Source organism: Pholcus phalangioides, unplaced genomic scaffold (genome assembly GCF_987345545.1).
Source record: "Pholcus phalangioides strain wild (caught in Gottingen) unplaced genomic scaffold, Ppha-v1.0 ptg000042l_1, whole genome shotgun sequence".
NCBI classification, from domain to species: Eukaryota; Metazoa; Arthropoda; class Arachnida; order Araneae; family Pholcidae; genus Pholcus; species Pholcus phalangioides.
In genome coordinates this window covers 12,538,075-12,559,542 of record NW_028301628.1, presented here as the reverse complement: position 1 = coordinate 12,559,542, position 21,468 = coordinate 12,538,075, and the positions used below count along the sequence as shown (strand labels likewise).

General features: G+C 36.3%; 1 protein-coding gene across 3 annotated transcripts in view; it reads right to left on the bottom strand.

Annotated features, from left to right (window-relative positions):
• The window catches only part of LOC149064490 (trithorax group protein osa-like), a 115,341-nt gene that overhangs the window by 45,885 nt on the left and 47,988 nt on the right, over positions 1-21,468 (bottom strand). The window contains exon 1 of one of the 3 annotated variants that reach the window (XM_089255305.1): positions 17,311-17,694. The exons of the other annotated variants lie outside the window; for them this stretch is intronic. The gene's annotated coding sequence lies outside the window, so the exon portion shown is untranslated. Of the gene's footprint in view, positions 1-17,310; positions 17,695-21,468 lie in introns of those variants that run through there. 3 annotated transcript variants of the gene reach the window in all.

Here is a 21,468-nt window from a genome sequence, read left to right as displayed (position 1 = left end):
TAAATTTTACAGTAGAGCAGTTAATTTTTTTATTTTAGTTTTTACTTATTTTATTTATTTATTTATTTTTATTTTTTTGTATCTTGATTGCTTTATAACGTGAATAACTTTGTTAATTATTGAAATAGGACTTGCTGTCTTACACCTCTGTGTAGTGCAATGAAAGCAGAGGAAATTAACAGTATTTTCCAATATGATTGGAAAAATGGACACGGTGCCTTTTACCTCAGGTTATATACAGTTCACCTCAGTAGCATATACCTCAGGTTTTACACAGTTATCAATGATAAAGACAGTCCCAAGTTCCATTAGTGTAAACCTCATAGATGTAAAGTTATTGGAAATATTCGGCGGGCTTAAAAAATAGAGGTCAGAGCCTCAAACCTTTAAGTATTATTGAGATAGAAAGACTGGCAAATAGGGGGCTGTATCCACGTATATCTACAATTAACATCCGTAATACATGTATTGTGTTGAACATGTTGAGCTCGAATTCTCAGAAATTTTAGGGGAAAAATTGAAAGGGGAAAAAAGAGCAAAGGCAAGAATTTTTTTTTTGCATATGTCGTCATATTATTAGCGTCGATCATTCAATTCCTACTGACGTAAAAAGCGAGGTTCGTAAAAATGGTTATTCTTTACGGGAATTGGCCGGAACCGCCACTTATTGACGTTATCGCACGAGTATCGTGGTATCCGCGGTCGTTACAACAAGTTTTAATGCATATATGTCAGGCTGTTTCAAGACCAAAATTCTCTCTGAAGCCATTCTCCAACGTGCCAATTTTTACGCGCGTCACTTACTTTATATCATTGGTCTCATTTCGAGTTCAAATACAAGGCCACAACAGGCAAGATGCCCAACGAGGTTTTGATCTAAAATTTGAGGCCCAAAAATTTGATCTAAAGCATAAGTTTATTTTTCGTAATTCTTTGCAATCAATTCTTACATAGTCCGTTGTCATCAACGGAACATCTGAATGTATTTATCCTCAACTGCTAAACATTCCTCAGCGTTAAATGCTATTCGAACGAAAACTATCAAAATAGTACCTCGAACACAAAGTCCCAATAACACTGAAAATGAGAAGAGAACAATAAAACGTCTAATTAAAAACAAGTTCTTTTATACGTACTACAGTAGAACCTATCGATAACGGACACCAATGAAACAAAATTTTGTCCACTGCGCGGGGGGGGGGGGGGGGGGCGCCGTTGACGTAATTCAAAAAGTGTGCATTGACAGAAGTTGTCAGTAATAGAAAGTCCCACTGTACAGAGAAATTCATTCCACGTTTCGAACTCCACATATTCATACTTTATTAATCATTCACAAAACCCTAGTCTACCATTTTGAGACAATTTACAACTATTTTAGAAGCAGAAATGATGAGAAATGAATCTTCATGCACTACTCAGTCAAGGAGAAGGGGAATAGAGAAAATGATCGGAAGGATTCGGAAATGTAAGGATGTGATGATGATGATCCCTCCACAGAAGCTCTTGTTTTTTTAAGAGGGAAAGAAAAAACGTGAGAAAATGGACCAATCAGCGCAGATTGAGGTGAAAACACACATGTTTATTCACGTCGCGCACCTCATTGAGAGGCCTCTTTCTCTCCTTCGTCGTGCTTTTCGAGTGTGTGCGGTGTAAAACAAAACAATAAAATTGTTTTCATCGCTAGTCTCTATTATGCCCCCATCCCACAAGAGTGGGCTAGGGGACCATTGGTAAGATAATTAAAGTTAAAGATAATAAAAGTCTTTGTCAGGATTCGCGGTCATCTCGGGCCTCGGGCCTCCCTAATATTTATATAATTTTTATGGCTTTCAATACAAAGGCAGCGGAACGAGCGTCTTCCTTTGTGAATAACCGAACAAGTAGGGATTGCTTCACGCCTGGGTTCACGCCGGCTGTGGTTTTTGCGGTTATGTTCAACAAAGACTTTTATTATCTTTAGACTTTTATTAACTTTAATTATCTTACCAATGGTCCCCTAGCCCGCTCTTGTGGGACGGAGGCTTTATACACTCGCGTACTGCTTAGTCACCCCACTATGTGTGCGGCCAACTACAGATGGTATTGCTCCGCCACAGTTATCCCAAACACTGTACCCGGGAACGAATAAAAAGTTCTTATATTAGTGGCATCAATTGTCACATTTGATGACGTAGGCCTATGGTTCTCAAACTTTTGTCACCCGTAACTCCATTGCCCAATTCATGTTTCGTCTGCGGCTCCCCAAAATAGTTTGTGGTAGAAATTTTCCCATATAAAAGAACCACTTCTCAAAGCATATAGGTACACAAATCAATCATCTCCAGCTCGCCATGATGCACACTTTGAGAAACACTGGCGTAGCCCGTACGACGGGCACCAATACTCTTATCACACGGATGGCCAACTTTTTTCCAAGCCCTGCCAGATGCCACTCTACGAATTTTAATGTGCAGACCATGCATCATATTTTTACTGAACATGAGCATTTTTGTTGTTCATGTAAAATATTGCCTGGCTGTCCGCTCGTTGTCGCAAAAATGTTCAATTTGTCACCCTTTTGAGTACTAAATTGTTTCTATTTTTGTCATAAATTCCATTATCGCAATGCAGATCGTGTATGTACGTATATAGGTAGAAGTTCATCTTACCTACAACATGCTGGGCATAGACACCGGAATCTGAGGACTCAGAGCACTTGGGCCCCCTCCCGAATAAACTCAGTAAGAGGGCTTAGCCCCTCTTCCCCAAGAATTCGTGAATACAGAATGTAGTTTTATTACACAATGCATGTCCTCCATGCGGAGATGATCTTGAACCTTGTACAACGCATGGAACGTCCAGCAATTATGCCCAAAGATGAAAAACCGAACAGAAACGCATCGGAAAATGCATCACAAAATTTGAATTTACAAATTAGATTTCTTTGTGACTTAAAAATCGGATTTTTTAATATAAATTAACTGACTGCTTATTAATTCAAACAAATCTTATTAATCATTAAGAATGCATATTTTTTCACCAAATCTCTCAAATTCAATTCAGCATTAATGCATAAACTAACAAACAATGTGAAACGAACAATCTACAAGAAATATGAACACCAAAAATCTGTGATTAAGTAACATGAAAGGTTGCTGAGCCCATACTTCATGAATTCAGGGCTCCCACTCAAAAAACTTAGAAAAAGTAAGACGTGGGAAGGAAACCCCCGCCCTTAGACAACATAATCATAGCATTATATATAAAAAAAATTCCTAAAAAAATTTCATTTTCAATCAAATTTTTTCAAAATTAACATTTTGAAAAAAAAACGAAAAATTAAAAAAAAACCAATGCCATAGCACACTATTTCAGTATCCTATAAGATTTACTCGAGCCAAAGCAAAATGACAGAAATGACTTGGTAACAAAAACAATTTTTGGTCAAAATAGGGTACAGCAACCACAGATAGTTTTTTCTGTCCCTCTCTCAATATATATTACATTCTTTTTTTTGGAGTCTTCTTCACAGTCCAATCTATCAACTCTCTTCGACAATACACACAGCAAATTGTGAAGACATGTAATTTTTTTTAAAATGACGCTCTTTCTAGACCACTTCCAAGAGCACAGTGCAAAATGTGTAAATTACAATGTCCGATATAAATAAGTCAAGGTGGACCAGATAGTTTTACTGCATTGTCCATCCCTTTTTAAAAGGATTTGTTTAAATTTTAGAGCTCAAAATGACAAATGAATCACTTCCATTTCTAGCTCTTTGCTGAGCATTGTAAATATTGTTTATGCCTCTGCATGCCCTAAAAATAGAGAAGACAATTGAATGTTATTGGGTATCATCAGAGTCACAAAACCTAGAATAGGCCTATGTACCCAACTGCTTTGTTATGCAAACTGTTGTGTCACCTATACGTAAAATGTGTACCATAATTTTGAATGATGAATGTTACTGCCCAAGGCCATGAAGTAGTAAGTACAAAATTATTATTTTTTCAATCAGGTAGAAGTTTTTAATCACTACTCTATTTGTTGAACCCTCAAACTAAGTAAATGAAAAATTAATAAACCAGCAAATGGTCCACATACACGGCCCCCCCCACTTCAAAAACAATACAATTTCTGCTTTGCACAAGGGCGTAGCGAGGGGGGTGGGACTTGGGGGTCTGCCCCCCCCCCCCGAAATGTGAGAAAATGACTGAAAAAAGGGAAAAAGATGGCCAAATCCATTGTTTTGTCACTTTGGTCCCCCTCCCCCCCCGAACGAAATTTCTGGCTACGCCCCTGCTTTGGCAGAATCATTAATTGCAATCTGCTACATTTGTACTATTTGGCATTACATCGGATTCCCTCCTCAATTAAAATCAATCATATGAATTTTGTTGATACGTTTTGATAAATAAGTAGGACAAAAACTAGAAAGTAGGACAAAAGTAGGGCATTTTACCAAAAAGTAGGAAAAGCAAGATGAGTAGGAGCCTGTGAATTATTTTTCTTGCAAAGAAAAATATCATCACCGTCATTCTATTTATAAAGGGCTGATTAGACCGAGTCAATTACGGACAAGTTTCTTTCCACGTCATTAGTTGATACACTAGCCATTCGGAATGAGCAACTACTTATGGTGGCATTATGCTGTGTGATCGTGCTGGCACCATTTCTGTGAAGAATAACCATTCAGGAGAAATCGTGAATAAAATTAATAACAAATACTATTTTTACACAATCAATCAATATATATATATATATCTGTTACGTTATTACAGTATAAATGGGCTTTTGAAAATGAAACTGACGAACTTTATACCAGCGGTTCTTAACCTTTTAATTAGAAAGCAACCCCCTCCCCCTTCTTTCCATCGACTTTCAATTTACATTACGACTGGTCCGATTAATCGGGTCTGCGAATAGGTGCGTGAGAAATAGATTGTTATGAATGGTCTGCATCTAAAAATATCTTATTAAAATTCGATTAATCCAGTGTTTCTCAAAGAGTGCGTCACGGCTCCTAGGGGCATCGCTAACCTTTTTCGAGGGCGTCATGAAGAGCTGGTGACAGGGTATGAAAAAATCAACTACAAATCACTACAAGCAAAAAATACAAACACCAAAAATCTGTGTTTATGTAACGTGAAAGGTCATTGAGTCCAAATTATCTGCATAGGGGTCATTCACGTATTACGTCAGCATCGATGGGGGGAGGAGGTTTCCGATTTGCTGACTTTTGATGGCAAGGGGGGGGGGGGTGGATGATGCTTACGTCATCAACCACCCTTTATGAAGATATGAAATATTCTTAATGGCATCTTATTCGGTGCGCCAAAAACGGGAAAAAAATCTTTGATAGTTATTGGGCACACCTGAACTAACATACTACCTATTGATAAGTCCCCTACAGAGCCACTTTAATGATCTCTAAATGTTTCACGGATCCTTCAACTGCTCTGGAAATGTTTCCGGGCCGCGTAAGTGCTCTGGAACTGTGCCACGCATCATTTAAGTGATCCGTAATTTATACCACGGATCACTTAAGTAATTTGAATGTTTCGCGGGTAATGTAGAACCACACTGGGGGCCGCTAAAGTGCTCTAAAACTGTGCCACATGTCACTCAAGGGATCTCTAAATGTGCCACGGATCGTTTAAGTGTTCTGGAACTGTGTCGCGGGTTACTTAGGTTATTTTTGAATGTGAAAGTGATATGAAAATGTGTCACGGGCCACTTAAATGCTCTAGAATTGTGCCAGGGGTCATTTAAGCGATTTGTAAAAATGTGCCGCTTATTTCATTTTTATAAAAGTAGGTTTGAGGAGGAGGGGGGTGGGCAAGCCACATCAGATAACCTTCAGGGCCACATTTGGTCTGCGGGTCAAGGGTTTACCATATATGACTTAAAGGGTGGGTCCCAGTGAATTTTTTAAAGAGACATTTTGAGTTCAAATAGCATTGAAATTAACAGAAATCGATTATAATAACCTAATCAAGATATTTTCTTTCGAAATTTCTTTTAAAAATATTTTTTGAATTAAAAAATAATAATTTTTTTCGGCTGGGGGGGGGGGAGGCACACGACCCCCCTATGCCCCCGTCCCTCGTACGTTCTGATAACCACCAATATGCGTTAGGTGGTATGGGGTAGTGATGACGAAATTTTGCTGACAAGGGGGGGGGGGGTCAAAAATGGCTAAAAATTTGTTTACATGATACTTGAACGGCCCCCATAGATTAAAATTTTTTTTATAGAGAAAAATGTTTTTATTCATGACATTCCGCCCCCCCCCCAATTAAATTGAATGAGTGGTAACAACTCAGTATCGCACATATGGTGCAGACATCTGAATTCACTTTATGTACAACCAAAGGGTCATTCAGCATCAACTAAATAAAACAAATTCTATTGACAAGATTGTTTCTTGCACAATTAATGGATGTGTTTCCGACTTGCATGATGCTGCTTACAAAAATGTTTACACATTTTTATTCTTTCACAGATGTAATGGGTTTTGGTAAAAAAAACGAGCAAACTCAACATTTTAATACGAAAAGTAAAGTCGGAATCCCAATGATATTTATGTTGGTTCAACATTTATTATTTTGAATCAGCAATTAGGGCATAGAATTCAAGGCTTTATACAAAAAATAATTCCTGTTTTTAATCAGGGAACCCTTGTGCCACAATGTAATACACTGAAAATACTTAGTGCAGTTTAGCTAGATGCGATGTTCAACTCTATATATTTTTCTGGAATTTTTTTTTCCATGCACAAAATCTAGAATTTCAGCAGTTTTCTTTCTGCACTGTATCTAGGGATTAAGTTCAAGTCTATATTTACCCCCACAGATCTACACTTCTTTCAATCACGAACTTTACCACATATCAGTAACATGCATACCATACTATTTACTTTTACTTCAATATCATTAAAGTTATGTAAATGAAAAACAAAATTCAAAATTTGATTTAAATCATGATTTAAAAAATCGGTGGTACCCTGGCTGGTGATATTTCTTTGTGAGCCTATTTATGCCTTGAAGTGGTTCTTTTGTAAGCAAAAATATCTACTAAGGGGCCATTCAAGTATTACGTAAGCAGATTTTTAGCCTTTTTTGACCCCTCCCCCCTTGTCAGCAAAATTTCGTCAGCAGCTTAGAATATTTCATATCATCAAAAATAGTGGTTGATGACGTAAGCAACCTTCACCCGCCCCCCCCCCTTCCCCCCTTGTCATCAAAAGTCAGCAAATCCCCGAAACTCCCCCCCCCCCCCCGATGCTGACGTAATACTTGAATGACCCTAAACTATTCTTTACATGTGATGTGATGAATGCTATCATGCTCTAAATGAATGCTATCAATCTTGGGGGTCGTGGATGAACCACAAATTGGGTAGGGGAGCCCCAAGTGAGTTTGAGAACAACTGGATTAATCAATTAAAAAATTTTCATTAAAATTTCAGTCGGTTCCAAACTCTAATTTAATTTACATTCGTATTCCTCCGAGTGATCCATGTATGTAGGCCTACGTGGTAAATATTTTTCCTGATCACCGCCCTAAGATATTAGACCAGCTTGAGAACCACTTCCTTATACATATTGTAAAAACAATTCGATTTTCTAGGCATCCTTCAAGACACAAGGTTAAAAATACACACATTCTTGTAATGTAATCAGTAACATGTAATTAGTTAAAAATACACACATTTTTGTTCTGTTTTGATATTTCTGATTTTGAGAGCATTGAACTTAAGAAGTTTAGTTTGCTTTGCCGTGCTAGTACTGTATTCCCCAGCATTGGCCGACATTCTGTACAAATCTGGGGACACTAGCTTTTTGAATGTTTTAGTTTGGTCCCTCCCCGACATGCCGTGAAAAATGAAGTTTAATAAAGATCACAGAATGCACCTAAATGTCAATATATATTTATAATATATATCAATATCAATTTTTATTTTTCTGGATCACGTAAGTGATAATAGTTTTTCACTGTGGCGAACGTGTTTTGCCCAGGAATTTAATAACGATGATGAAAACTGCGCATTTATTCTTGCTCTAATTTAATTACGGTCAACACAATACGAAATACAGATAGTGTATTCTGCCCGTTTTTCTGCATGTTCAGAGAGATTGAAGAAATATGATGTTACTTTTGTACATCATTATTTTTTGCCATGAAATTCTTTAATTTTTCGTTCTGATTATTCCAATTTTACATACACGCGATCAAGTAATATTTAAAAATAATTTGACTTCGTACTTTATTTGCATTTAGCAATCGTATTATAAAATACGAACATACTTAGCATCCTACATTTGTAATAAGTGATATATTTGCACTTATGAGTTTTGCTGTGTTAATTGAGTTTATTTGCACATACGATATGGGAAAAGCTCCCTAAATCGCAACTAGACTTAAAACCTACTCTTAGGCCATATGAAACCAACAAACAGTCTATCTATAGGCAAGTGAAAAACTAATTACGTATGCACTGATTGAGTAGAGAGCTTCATCGTGTAAAATATTGAAACAGCAGAGATCACCAACAAAGAGCGCTCCGTCCGTACCACCTTCCAAAATCTACACGCGCCTTCCCATGCTTTAATTCTGTCGAGATAGAACTTGAAACAACTTATTATTAAGTAATTTAAAAAAGAAAAGTCCAAAGTTCTTACGGCCTTTTTCTGGTAAACCTCCAAGCTTCCCTAGATAGGCGCACCTCATACAGTAGTTTGGCGGTCACTGCTACATTAACCTATAGTTAATGAAGCGAAGGTTTTGACAATAAATTTGTAAAAAAAAATCGGCTGCCCCCCCCCCCCCCTAATTCTGCCTCAGCGTATATATGTTTACGACCACTGCATATTACACGATTTCAATATTTGAAGATCTGGAAAACTTAAATTATTAGAATTAGAAATTATCAGATTGTTTTCCAAAAGGTTCGATTTCCCACGAATTATTATGAATAAACACGATAGCAAAATAATAATTTGCATAATTAATCACTTTCAACATCAATTGTGGAACACGATTTTTTTCAGGCCCATGTGTGGGAAGATCTGGTTAAAGGAGGTTCTACTCGGGAGAGTCCAATACTTGGACACGAGACCTACTAGTACATGAGGGGCCGATAATAACCTTGAATAACATTCAAGATCAATTGTTAACGGCTTGCAGGGAACAAAGTACATTCTATATACGTTATTAATACAGTCAATACGCTGTAGTAATTAAATGGTTCTTTTCCAAAACTATCTGAGCTTGTTACGAATTGGAAAGCCTTCGGGGGGAGGGGGGGGGGATATGCGAATGCAACTCGGAAGTTGAAAAAGTATAATTTAGTAACTGAATGCTTTCGACCATACATTCCTTTTCGGATGAAGAAAACCGTGGAGGTCAATCTAAACGAAATAAATATGGAAATTTTCATTAAAAAATAATAACAAATGCTAATATTTGAGCATTTCAGCGGATATAAACAAGCAGATAAAAACTTTATGTTTTGAAATATCTGCATTTTAGACTTACTTTGTATGGAACTGAATGGGAATGAACTCCGATTTAATCACAGTAGGGAGCGTATAAGCAGAGTTGGGAGTTGTTGCTGTATTGCAATAAGTAGAGGCATTTTCCACCGTTCTCGTGGCGTGTGCATAACTCCAAAATGCAATTTTTTGAGTTGTGTCTTTTTGAACTGGGCGTCAATTTATTGAAATCTCGGAAGCCCAGCAAATAACACTGAGCTGGAAGAAATGCCAGTAACGGTATAAATTCGGTGGCACTACCCCAGTTCATCAACCATGGAGAAAAGGGATTGTTAGTGGTGTTTTTATCAGGATACAAAACCAAGTTTTTTCAAATATGTTTGTATATAAACACACATTTAATGTTTACGTTCATATAAAAAAAACAAAAAAAAAACAAGCTTTTCTGAAAAAAAAATTAATGACGAATCCACAAGTAAAAAAAATTAAAGGAATCAAAACACTGCTAGAGAAATTGATCCAATAAAAAATGGGCTGTAACCATAACAAAGAGTGATATTGAATAACACAAGAATTAGAGGAAGGAAAAAAAATAATGATTGGGTTGAAAAGAAAAAAAAAAAAAAAAACAGACGCACACCCCGCCCACCTTCTTGAGAAAAAAAAATAGAGTGACGGAGAGAGTTTCTTCCACTTTCTTATACCACCCCCAACTGCTGTTGGCAAAGTATCAGCTACGATCTATTTCGGAGCGACCGCCCACAAATTAGCTTAACAAGAGGCCAAGGAGCAAAAGATAAAAAAAAAGAGGGAGTCGGAGACAGCAGAGGGGGGTAAATGTAAATAGAGATGATGATGGAGAAGACGCACGGAGGGGAAAAAAGAAATAAATACGTAACTATACAATAATGATAAAAACGGAAAAAAAATTGTTTGTATGTGTGAGAAGAGAGGACAATAATTGATGTCCTTTTCGGGAACTCAGTCATGTGATCAAGACGATTGCATCACTATTATTATTATATATTTACACGTGCTTTCTCTAAAGCTTTTTCCTTTCATTTCAAATATTAAGCTCGCATCGCAAGAAAAACATTACCAGTAAATTACTGCATGTGTTTCGGTCCATTTCCGAAATTATGGCATTAGCAAAAAAGAACGCAACTTATAAAGGGTAAAAAATTCAGTACGGTCTTATTAACCGAGTTTCGGGTTATCTGAGGTGCTTGTCACAAATTGATCATACCAAAGTAGGAGCAGAAAAGGGACACAAAACGCTTAGAGTCGCGACAAACCGTAATTGCTCTACGTAGAAAGAGCTTTATGAGTTATGTGAAGGTAGAGAGTCCATCAGAAACCATCGAAATAACTACGTATTTTATAAAATATGTTAAGTAATCTTCGAAATGTAAATTTTAAGAAAGGAGAGCAGTACTTTACCCGATGTAATTTCATTGTCTGTGCATTGAACAGTAATTCAAAATAATTTTTGCGCAAACGTGCCACAAAACTATTCTTACTTTTCAGTCCCCTCGCTTGGCGTTTCGCATGTTGTGGTCTTCCTATTTGTAATTTCCCTCCATTGCCGTCTTCATTTACGTATTCTATTAAAAATCCCAAAATCTAACTAGGTTCGAATTAGTCAAGGTTTGTCCTGTCTACATTAGCCTTGATAATTGAGGTCTTCCTGTATACAGGACGATTCACTGTACAAACCTCTGGGAGGAGTAAGTAACTCAAAGATGAATCGGTATCACATACAGTACATGGTTCGCACTACAATCTGCTTCACAATTTCTCCTTTCTTTTCCCGACTAAAACTACGGAAGAAAGAAATAATGTATATTCCAAAATCTTGACCTTCCAAATTTCGATTTTTTTTTTTTTACTTCACAGAGTTTTCCCCTGACATTTACCAAATATTTATATAATTTTCTGACTTCTGCCAAATATTTTTTTTATTTTCCGAGCCATTGTTCATTTCTCTGATTTTTTTCTGACTTTTCAGGTCGCTGGGAACCCTGACATAGAATTGAAAAATCGGAAATGCTTTCATGACGTTGGTAAATGGCGTTGTAGGGGCGCAGGAGTTTCGGGCGTTTGGTTTCATTGGCCAGCTCAATTACCAGATCTACCGTGTCTAGATTACTTCCTATGGGGACCTCAGCCTGGGGGGGGGGGGGGATATCAAAACACTTGTATATGGCAACCCCATTGACAACGCTGAAGTGATTGCACGCATTGCAGGGAAGCTCGAGACATGCCAGAAATCTACCTGAATGTTCGGAATTCCATGCGCCAGAGATTTGAGGAACTAGTCCTCGAAAACTACCCAACAGCACCGAGAAATTCGAAAAATAAACCCAAATAACCTTATCACAGAAGAAAACAATTTTTTTAAATGATTAAAAAGTCGAATGAACAATAGTAACGATACAAAGAAATCATTCAAGTAAATGAATAAGAATTACCGACAACGTGATAGAGTCGCATATCACCTTCTCTACAAGATAGACAACGATGTTGTCTAGGGGTGTTAAACGTGAGTCTTGAAACAGCTATCACTGCGGCCCAATAACCAGTTTCAAACTGGCATCAGCAAATGTTTTATTTCTGTAGCATTGAGATACTATTTCACCTAGATATGAAGCGTTTTGTGCCACCAAAGTTTTTAAGTGTTTTAATTAACAGTCGCTTTTATTTTGAAAGTACGGTCCAAAACAGTTTTACCTCTTGTATTGTGGTCCGAAAACCCCAAACGGTTATACATCCGTGATCTACATCATACATGCACATTTTTCTGGAAATATATGAAGTGTAACCGAGTTTTAGTACCCAGGACAGTGTTTCTCAAATTGTGCTTCGCCAACCTTTGTCAGAGGCATCCCAGTGAGCTTTTCTCCAATTCAATTCCCAGATTCGAGAAATAGTTATGATGAATCAAATTATGATTGCCTGACTAGCTGATATATGACAGAATTACATTAAATTTCATATTTATAAAAAAAGACAATCGCTGACATTTTTTTCCTTGAAAAAAATATAAAAATTACATAAATTAAAATCGGCAAACATTTGAAATCAATGCATACTAAGCGAACGTTACTGCCGGCTGCTAAGGTGGTGGAAAAAGTTAAGGGACAACTGAAAAAACTGCGATATCTTGAAAACTTGTACTTTTAGATGTATGAAAATTTTAGAGAGATAACTACAACTGGAACAAAACTTGTTCCAGTAAAAGTAATTTAGATGAGTGCTGCAATGTTCCAGGAAAAAAAAACCATTAAAATTATGGTAAAGGTTGAAACCTGGAAAAAAGTCGCGAAGGCCTATAGCTTAAGGACCATTTCAAAATTATGCTCAAAAATTTTATTTTGATCAAAAAAAGTTTTTTATATATAATCTTTATTTTTCGGGATATCACTGATTGAGATAAGCCATTCATAACTAGTTGCATAATCGCCTTACAAGCTTGTTTGATCCCTGCATTAAGAATAAGTCTGTTTTCATACTGCGTACCATTTCTATACGTTTCGTAAGTCAAAATATCACACAACCACCTATTTTTTCCACCAGTTTTATTCCACCTATTGCCTACGACATAATTTTGCATGAACCAGTTTGTACTATCTATAATTCAAGTAGCTGTCAACGTTTAGAGCAAATATCCACCATAAAAAACATTGGTATTTATATTGATCAAAATTTAAAATGGCTCTCGCATTGTAATTATTTAAAAGCAAAACTCTCTCTCTACGTTTCATTATTTACAAATTTTACAACCCGAAACCATATGTAAACCAATATTTTTTTTGTTCACGTATTATCATTCAATGTTCCAAACACACTTACCATATGATCTGCCACTCTGGGGTAGTGATTATCTTTCCACTCTATTGCTCCCTTAATTTCCTTACAAAAAGAACTATTAGAATTTTAATGGGAAATTACATCACTCTCTCAAATGAACTTTTTTTTACACCTAAATATCCTACCCTTAAGGCATTTATATTTTTTTAGATTCATACTAATAATCAAGAAAAAACAGTTCGCTTTACCTTTGAATTCGTCACGAACATCCAATAGACATAATTTCATATAGGCCTACTCTCTGCCCCCCTTTAGTATAAAAATATTCTCAAAAAAATTTTAGCTTCTTCATTCCTACATTTTATAATAGCCTTTCAAATGATCTTATACAACCATCCACATTTTCGATTGTGCTAAGTGCAGAAATCAGTTATTCTACAGATTATCTAGGTATCAAATCAGTTAATCTGCAGATTAGCTAGGTAATGTGCACATTAACGGCTTTCGAGCTTTAGCGGTAACATATACAAATACATGTCTTTGGATTATACTTTTTAGAAGAAAAAAAATGATTTCATAGAGCATGGCTCATTAAAACAGTCTTGACTGTTACGTCAACAAGAGAGAGACAGAGAGAGAAATGAAAATTTCTTTCTTAGACTCGAAAAACACGCGTGTCCATATAGTTTTTTCAGGTTTTGACTTTTACTATAATTTCAACAATTTTTTTTTCTGAAAAAGTGCAGCCCCCATCAAAATTATGTTCGGAGGGAAATGTTTAATTTCACTTGCAGCAGGGGCGGCTCTAGCTGATCTGCCGCCCGGGTGCAAAATCGCATGTATCGTCTCTAAAGACGACCACCCTGGTGGGAAACTGAAAGGGCTTCAGCTAAGAGATATAAACCAGATTTTTTTACCCGTCTGAAGTCGCACAAAATGTACTTGACCAGCATTTTTAAAGAAACTGTCCTACTGTTTTTTTTTTTTGTTCCAGAATTCTTAATTATGCCTCATAACTTTTCCAAATTACAGTTCTTATTGATTAGCCATCATATTTTCCTTTCTCTTGGTATTGAACTTGTTAAATCTAAATTTTTTCAATAGAGTTAAACCTTGTTAACGTTAAATACCTACTCCAAAGTTCTCAGGGCAGAAACAAGGAAAGTGTGATGGCTTTCTGTTGGTCTAAGCCCAGGACATGTGAGAACCCAAATTCTTTTATTTGCCTCTATTTGACTGCTCCCGAAAAATTACTGGGTAGGGCTGTTGAGGCCAGAGACAATTCTCGTCGTTTTTTTTTTCACACTATAAATTTATTATTCAAAGGTCCGTGAAAAATCTGACCTGGGGGGGGGGGGGGGGGGGTCCGCCAAAAATCGCAGCCGGGGGGCCCCTGCTGCAGGATGTGGGGGTCACGGGCGAACTAAAATTCACACTTACCCAGAGTGATAAGTCCATTGTTGTTTCTGGTATTAAGGCCCCAGGCCCTATCAATTCCATCAAGTTTTCTCAACATTTTCGTTGTCAAGCTATGATTCAAAAGACTGGCAGCGCGAAGTGTCATGTGAATTTTCATCATTCAAAAATTTTAAAATTTATGTGTCTAAACAAAAGCTTAGGCTGCTGCCCCTTGCAATCTTCTTCCCGGGTGCGGCGGGAAGAAGATTGCAAGGGGCAGTCTTGAAAACAAGCACAGGTTTTCAAGACTTTTTTCACTTATAAACAGTGTGTGTGTCGGTGATCTTGTCCTTTTTTACAATGCTATTTTTCGAAACATTCCAACAAACAAGAGTTGAATAAATCAAACTATTCGTTCAACGTCATGATGGCGAAATTAAGACTGCTGTGTTTTTTGTTTGTTTGTTTTTTTAAAGTTTGATGTTACGCATATTCATGGTCATACTTAAGTCAGCTACAAGGATATCTCACAGGAAAGCAAACTAAACCGTAACACATGATTAATGTTCTACGGTTACGTTTCCTGCAACACATCCTTCTATGTGTATCTTAAAGGTTCTCGAGTAAAAAAAAAACCCGACATATTTAAAACAGAATAACAAACCGTAGTCCGAAATTTTAAACCAATGATGACAGATTTTCCAACACTTCAAACGATGAATTTGGATGATAAATTAATGATTTATTTAACCACACCAAAGGTCATGATACAAAAATTTTGATAGATTAAAGATTTCTCAAAACATGGAAAACAAGCGTGTTTTTAACAAGCTCTAGTAACCAGTATCAAGGTGTCTCACAACTTCTTTTCATGAATCCTCAATCGCACAAAGCAGTTTTCCATGTGAAATTACAGACATCCAAAAAGGTGATCAAAGCACAAATTTACATCGCAACGTATAGGGCAATACAGGGTGACTCAAAATTCCACATAGGAACTTGGAAGAGCGATAAAGTACATCAATATGATCTATATTCACATTTGCAGAGTATGGTCGGAAACGTCACTAGAACGTTATTTCAATCAACTATGGAATGAATTTAAGGGGTTATATAAATTTGCTTCAAATAAAACATTAAAACATTGTTCAATGTCTTTGCTATTTCATGTGAGAAATAAATTTTGATTTTCGGATGACAAAATGTGAGAGTAATATTTCATCTTTATATATTTATCTTCTATTTTTTAAATTTTTCACCTTGTTGGGTAATTTGTATGTATATTTCAAACCAGGCATTCCCTTAACACGGTTCATTTTGATGTTCTCTATCACCCCCGCGATCACGGGATAATCTTTGAAATTCCATACCAGGAAAGGAATACGAACATCAATCCATGTACATTTATGTAGCATGACAGTTGAGTCTCAACTCTTATCTCCACGGATTACTAATTTTCTTTAGTGGGAAACCTTTTTATTCGCACAAGGAACTAATACTTCGTTCTGGATCACCTCTTAATGGCACATTGCATGGATCCTACATTCTCTCAAGGTTCTTCTTGACAAAGGATCCTCAGATGACCACAAACTGGGAAAAATAAATAGACTAGTATGTATGGCTTATTGTGTGAAGTACGCATTTGATTAATTAATTAAGTATTTGAAGTTCTAAATGAATCTCGTTTTTCAATCAAAAACGGGAAGTCTTATTATGTTAGTTATGATGCAAACGATGATGATCAGGTTAGAAAGTTATTGTGTACAATATTATTTAGACATCAAAAATTTCAATCATTCGTATACATCTCTGCAATAAAAAAAAGAGAAAAATACACAAATGTTTCTGGCCTCGAGATTCTTAAGGATTAGTATGCGTTTAGCCTATTTCTATATCAAACATTAGAGTTTTAATTAAAAGAAACACATGCAGCTTATTCAGCATAATTACCGATTCGCAACCAAACAAATTTTTAACCAACATTTACCAATCGCAAAACTGTCAAGTGAAAACGTAGGTGTGCCCCATTTACGGAGAAGCACTGAAAAATATTCACATTAATACTATTCGAAGTTCTGAAAAAAAGCAGCACGATATTTAAATAATTTGTACACATTTCATCAATGAAAATTTTCTTCCACGAAACAAGTTAAAAAAACTGAAAGAAAATATGCATTACAATCAGATGTGAAACAATAAATATTACCGTTGATATTATTCAATATTAACACGTTAAATGAGTACACAAATAAGTAATCTATTTTTATTATCCACTAATTCGGTTGTATATTTCATTTATTTCATTAAGAAGCACAAGTGTCATTTACAAATTAATTAAGTAAAAACATTTTACTCTCATCCAAAGAAAAATCTTAATTAACGTCTCCGAAGAAAATGTGTTCAATTAATTCAAATAAAAAACAAAAATGGTTTAAATAACACTATCTCTCGCATTAATGTGAGAGAAGATCGATATGTTAATGACCTTTTAACCGCTGTTAAAAATAGAGATTCATTAAACAATTAAATTGAAAAAGAGGACAGTGAGAGAAAGGAAGAAAAAAAAACTATATAAACATTAGAAAAAGACACCAATATCGCCATTTGTAGCCAAAAAATTTACTAACCTAGAATGCGCCCATATCCAAGACGATGTTTTCAAAACGTAGGAGACCAAGGAACAAATAAAATCCTTCGAAAATAAAAAAAATCCACAGATGCTGAACGCTCTTAGACCCACTGGTTCAAGCCCCACCGATCCGGGTCGAGTCCCGAGATCCGCAATGAGCAGGACGGGACTTCGATCCGTGATCCGCCATATATATTCACGCACACACAACACACACACACGAGAAAAGAGGGGGCAAATAAAACGCAAAACAGTGAAAACGTCGGGCTTTCAAAATGCACACGTAAGCACAGCAACCGTCGTCGATGAGAGTCGCCGCATTGCCGCGGATCTGGGTTCGGTCCACGGCGCCGCCGAACTCGCTCACTGCTCCCTCCGCTAATTCGGGTTTCTTCGACGACGACGAAACGATTCGTTCGCTTCGTGGTTCAGTCGCCAACGGGTATTGGGTTTTGGCGCCGAGCTTCTGCGGCCGCCACTATACGTTCGCGGAGCACTGAATTTAATAAGTACAATGGGTTGCACGACATACGAGAGAAAAAGAAGGGTTTTAATTTTTTTTTCAAAATATGAACAACTACTAGAGGTTTAGCCCCCCCCCCTCCCCCGAATATTTTTTAATTTCACTCAAGCTTTTCCATTTTGAGAAAACGCTCTCAGTTACTGAGAGAAACTATTCAGCCCATTAGAAAGAGCGAAATGAAAGCTGTTTACACAAAAACCTTCATCAATTTTTCCTGTCATTTAAGGAATGAAATTACATAGAAAAGCAGACCTACCTCGATAGTTCTTAAGTGTGAAAATATACATATGCAAAAAGAAAGAAAGAGACCACTGTGTAAATGCAGGTCAATGTGATGGGAAGAGCTATATTTATTTTATTTTTTTCACAACAAACGACGGATCAATAAATACCACTTTCTCTAAGTATAAACACACATATTCCTATCAAATGATTGCGCAAACCATTCAATATTTATGGAAGCATTTACAAACACCTCATTTCGAAATTGTGTGACGATGAATCGGGTCTGAAAAACCAATTATCAATCAAATATATTATTGATTTTCACTCCGCTATCTCAGGCAACTCTCATACAGTATTAGATTCAGAAATGTAAACCGAAGAAAATAAAAAGACTCCTGTCTGTATGTATTCAGTCAAGTACGCAGACCCTATCTAAAAAAAGTTACTGGTGATTGATTTTTTATAAGGTGTATCATAGTTCTTATTCTCCTAAAACTGAACAACAGTAAGTGTGCAACGCCATCCCGCCAAATACCAATGAAATACTAGAACTTGGTATAAAAATAACTATTATCTCGTCCAAACCGTAATTTGTTCAAAACAACTTCCAACAAAGAAAACAGATGCAACATTCCATAGAAATGTGAGAAAAATTACAATCACTATAACACCCAATTTTCTTCCTTTTTTTTTAATGTGAAAGAATTTAATGGGCGGTTTAGGTTGTAAAGTGGTTTTTTTTTCTGTTCATAGATGATCATTGAAGCAAAAAAATAAAAACAGTACCCATTTTGAAAACATGGTAGACAATAAATATTTCAAAACCTTATGTAACACCAATGTCTTCAGCTGTTCGTTTGTTGCGCTGTATAAAGATCAATTCGGAACATTTACACAAACACGATAAAATGAATATAAAATCAGTTCTTTATCATTACAGCATATATTCATGTGAGGTCTCCATGTAATTAAATTCTATATATATGTATATTCAATTTCTCTACATACGGGACATGCTATAATATTCGGGGTGTGTACCATCTCTCTTCCATAAAGAGAATCTAATTTTCAGCCAAAGACGAAAAAGAAATCTTACTTTCCAAGCCAAGAACCAACCTTAACTTCAGATTCGTCTCTTCAAGGATGAAAAGGTGGTACATCGCTTGGATATAATTGGGGGTTAACAAAGTTAGAAGTGAAACGAAGGAGTGAAACATGCACGATGTCGGAGGTCTTGATGAAAAGTACTGAAACTTAGACTCAATTTCACAGTAGGAATAAGCATCAATGGTTTCACCAGTTCCCAGCTACTTCTTTTAGACTGAACAATGAGAGAGAAATAACCAAAAGGCGGTTGAAATTCTTAATTGATTAATACATGCTCTGTCCCTCGCTTTGCGCGATTAATTGGTTCCGCAAAATAGTCGAGTAAGACGAAATTGCGAAAAGTGAGTTGAATTTGACATGGGAAAGATAGGGATGGGGTTGACTTTCTTCAGAATTTAAAAAACTGAACCCAACAGAAAAGGAACTTTTTTAAGTAATTATTCAAACTTATATATGATGAAATCCAGTGAATTTAGGCAATATGAATGAATTAAGTTAAGTACTTTTTATGTCTTCACTACTTTTGATTGATTTTAGAGAGTGTGGATGTTTCTTTCCAGAAGGGCCTGGCACGATATATATATATAGGCTAATAACCCTTTTTTTTTTAATAAAGCAGTCGAGATTCGACTGACAAGCAGCATTTTTCATCTCCTTATAAAAACTTGAGAAGCAAAGCAAGAGAACTCCGCACATTTCCCGCAAAAATAAAAAAATTCTAGTTTCACTGGAATCGCTTTTTTCGAATAAATTTCTCATGGCATTGTCAATGTGTTACCAAACGTTGTTCATCTGTTGTGAGATTTGGTGAGTTGTATCTGAGAATTTATCTCATATATGTCAAAGCTACATCACCAAATCCAACGTATTTTGTCCTCAAAGGATTTAACTATACATCTTCAATATTTGCAAGCCCTTTTCCAGGATAAAAGTTAAATTCCAAGCCGAATTTTGCAGATTGAAATTCCTATAATCAACTTCTTAGGTAAATCTCGTAAAGTGAGAAATACCTGTACTCAAATAGAATTTTGTGCGTAAAATTAATAAGGCCTTACAAACTCTCTGGATGTAGCACGAGAATCAAGTATTTCATAAAATAATGAAAAGTATAGTTTATTTTTATTTTGTTATTTTCATCCATGGAATGACATCCAGCACCAAGTTTAGGAAAGAGTTTCATTTCATGTTCGAGGTTAGTGGTTCTTGACCGGGGTGCGAGATGGAAAAAAATCATAACATGTTCACTGATTATTCAGAAAAATTGATATGAGAAGGAAAAATTGAATTTTTCAGTTCTTTAAAAAATTATAAATCATACAGACATTTCCACATTGAAATGAATTGAGAAATTGACAAGTTTCTTTTTCGGTTAGTGACTGTACTTGTTTTTCATCTCATTTTGACTGAGAAAAAATATCATTATACCGAAAATATTTTGCGGTTTCTTTAAATTCGTACCTCGTGTTGTTACTAGCATGCTGCGCTTAGATTTGATACTGCCGTGAGCATGACAGAAAAAACGAAAAAAAAAGTTTAATCAAGTGTCAAATAAGCACGCATGTATTGTTTTCGCTGGAAAAATACAATTCATTGAAGCTTTGTCTCCCAAATTTCGAAAAATATTTAAAAAATAGCACTTTTAAGTTGTTTTTGGATATTTGTTCCAAAAAAACCGAAACTAACTATAAACCATATCCAAAAAGAGTTTCGTGATGTGTGAAAGAATTTGTAGAAATTAATTAATGGAAAACTCTAATGAAACTGAATTATTTTGTAACGAATAGCATACGCATTAATCGGGGGAGGGTTGCGGGGAAGTAAATCGTATTGCGCAAGGAGTGCAAAATGGAAAAAAGGTTAAGAACCACTGTTTTAGGTAGTGTTTATATCTAGCCGCTGTGTAGTCGTGTGGGCATCGTGCTGGACTCTCGTCCTGAGGATCCAGGTTCGAACCCCGTTGACGGCACAGTGGTGGTCGGATGAAGTTGCTTTTCTGCGGTTTTCCAGCTTCGAGGCACGAATATGAGCCGGTCTCTCATCTGAAAAAGTCTCTCCGCAGAGAGCAGGCAGGCCTACAACACGATACTGGCAAAACATGACAGTTCAAGCATTTCCATCATTATTTCAGAAAATGGAAGTCAGGTGGCAGCATGAACACGAAACAAGCGCAACTGGACAACATAAATACGTTAGGACCAAGCATACACTCAGAACACATATTCTCCGGCATGTGCCGATTCATTAGAAATTCCGTAGAGGAATGTGTACGAGGTGCATGCTCGGTTAAGTAATAATAGTAGT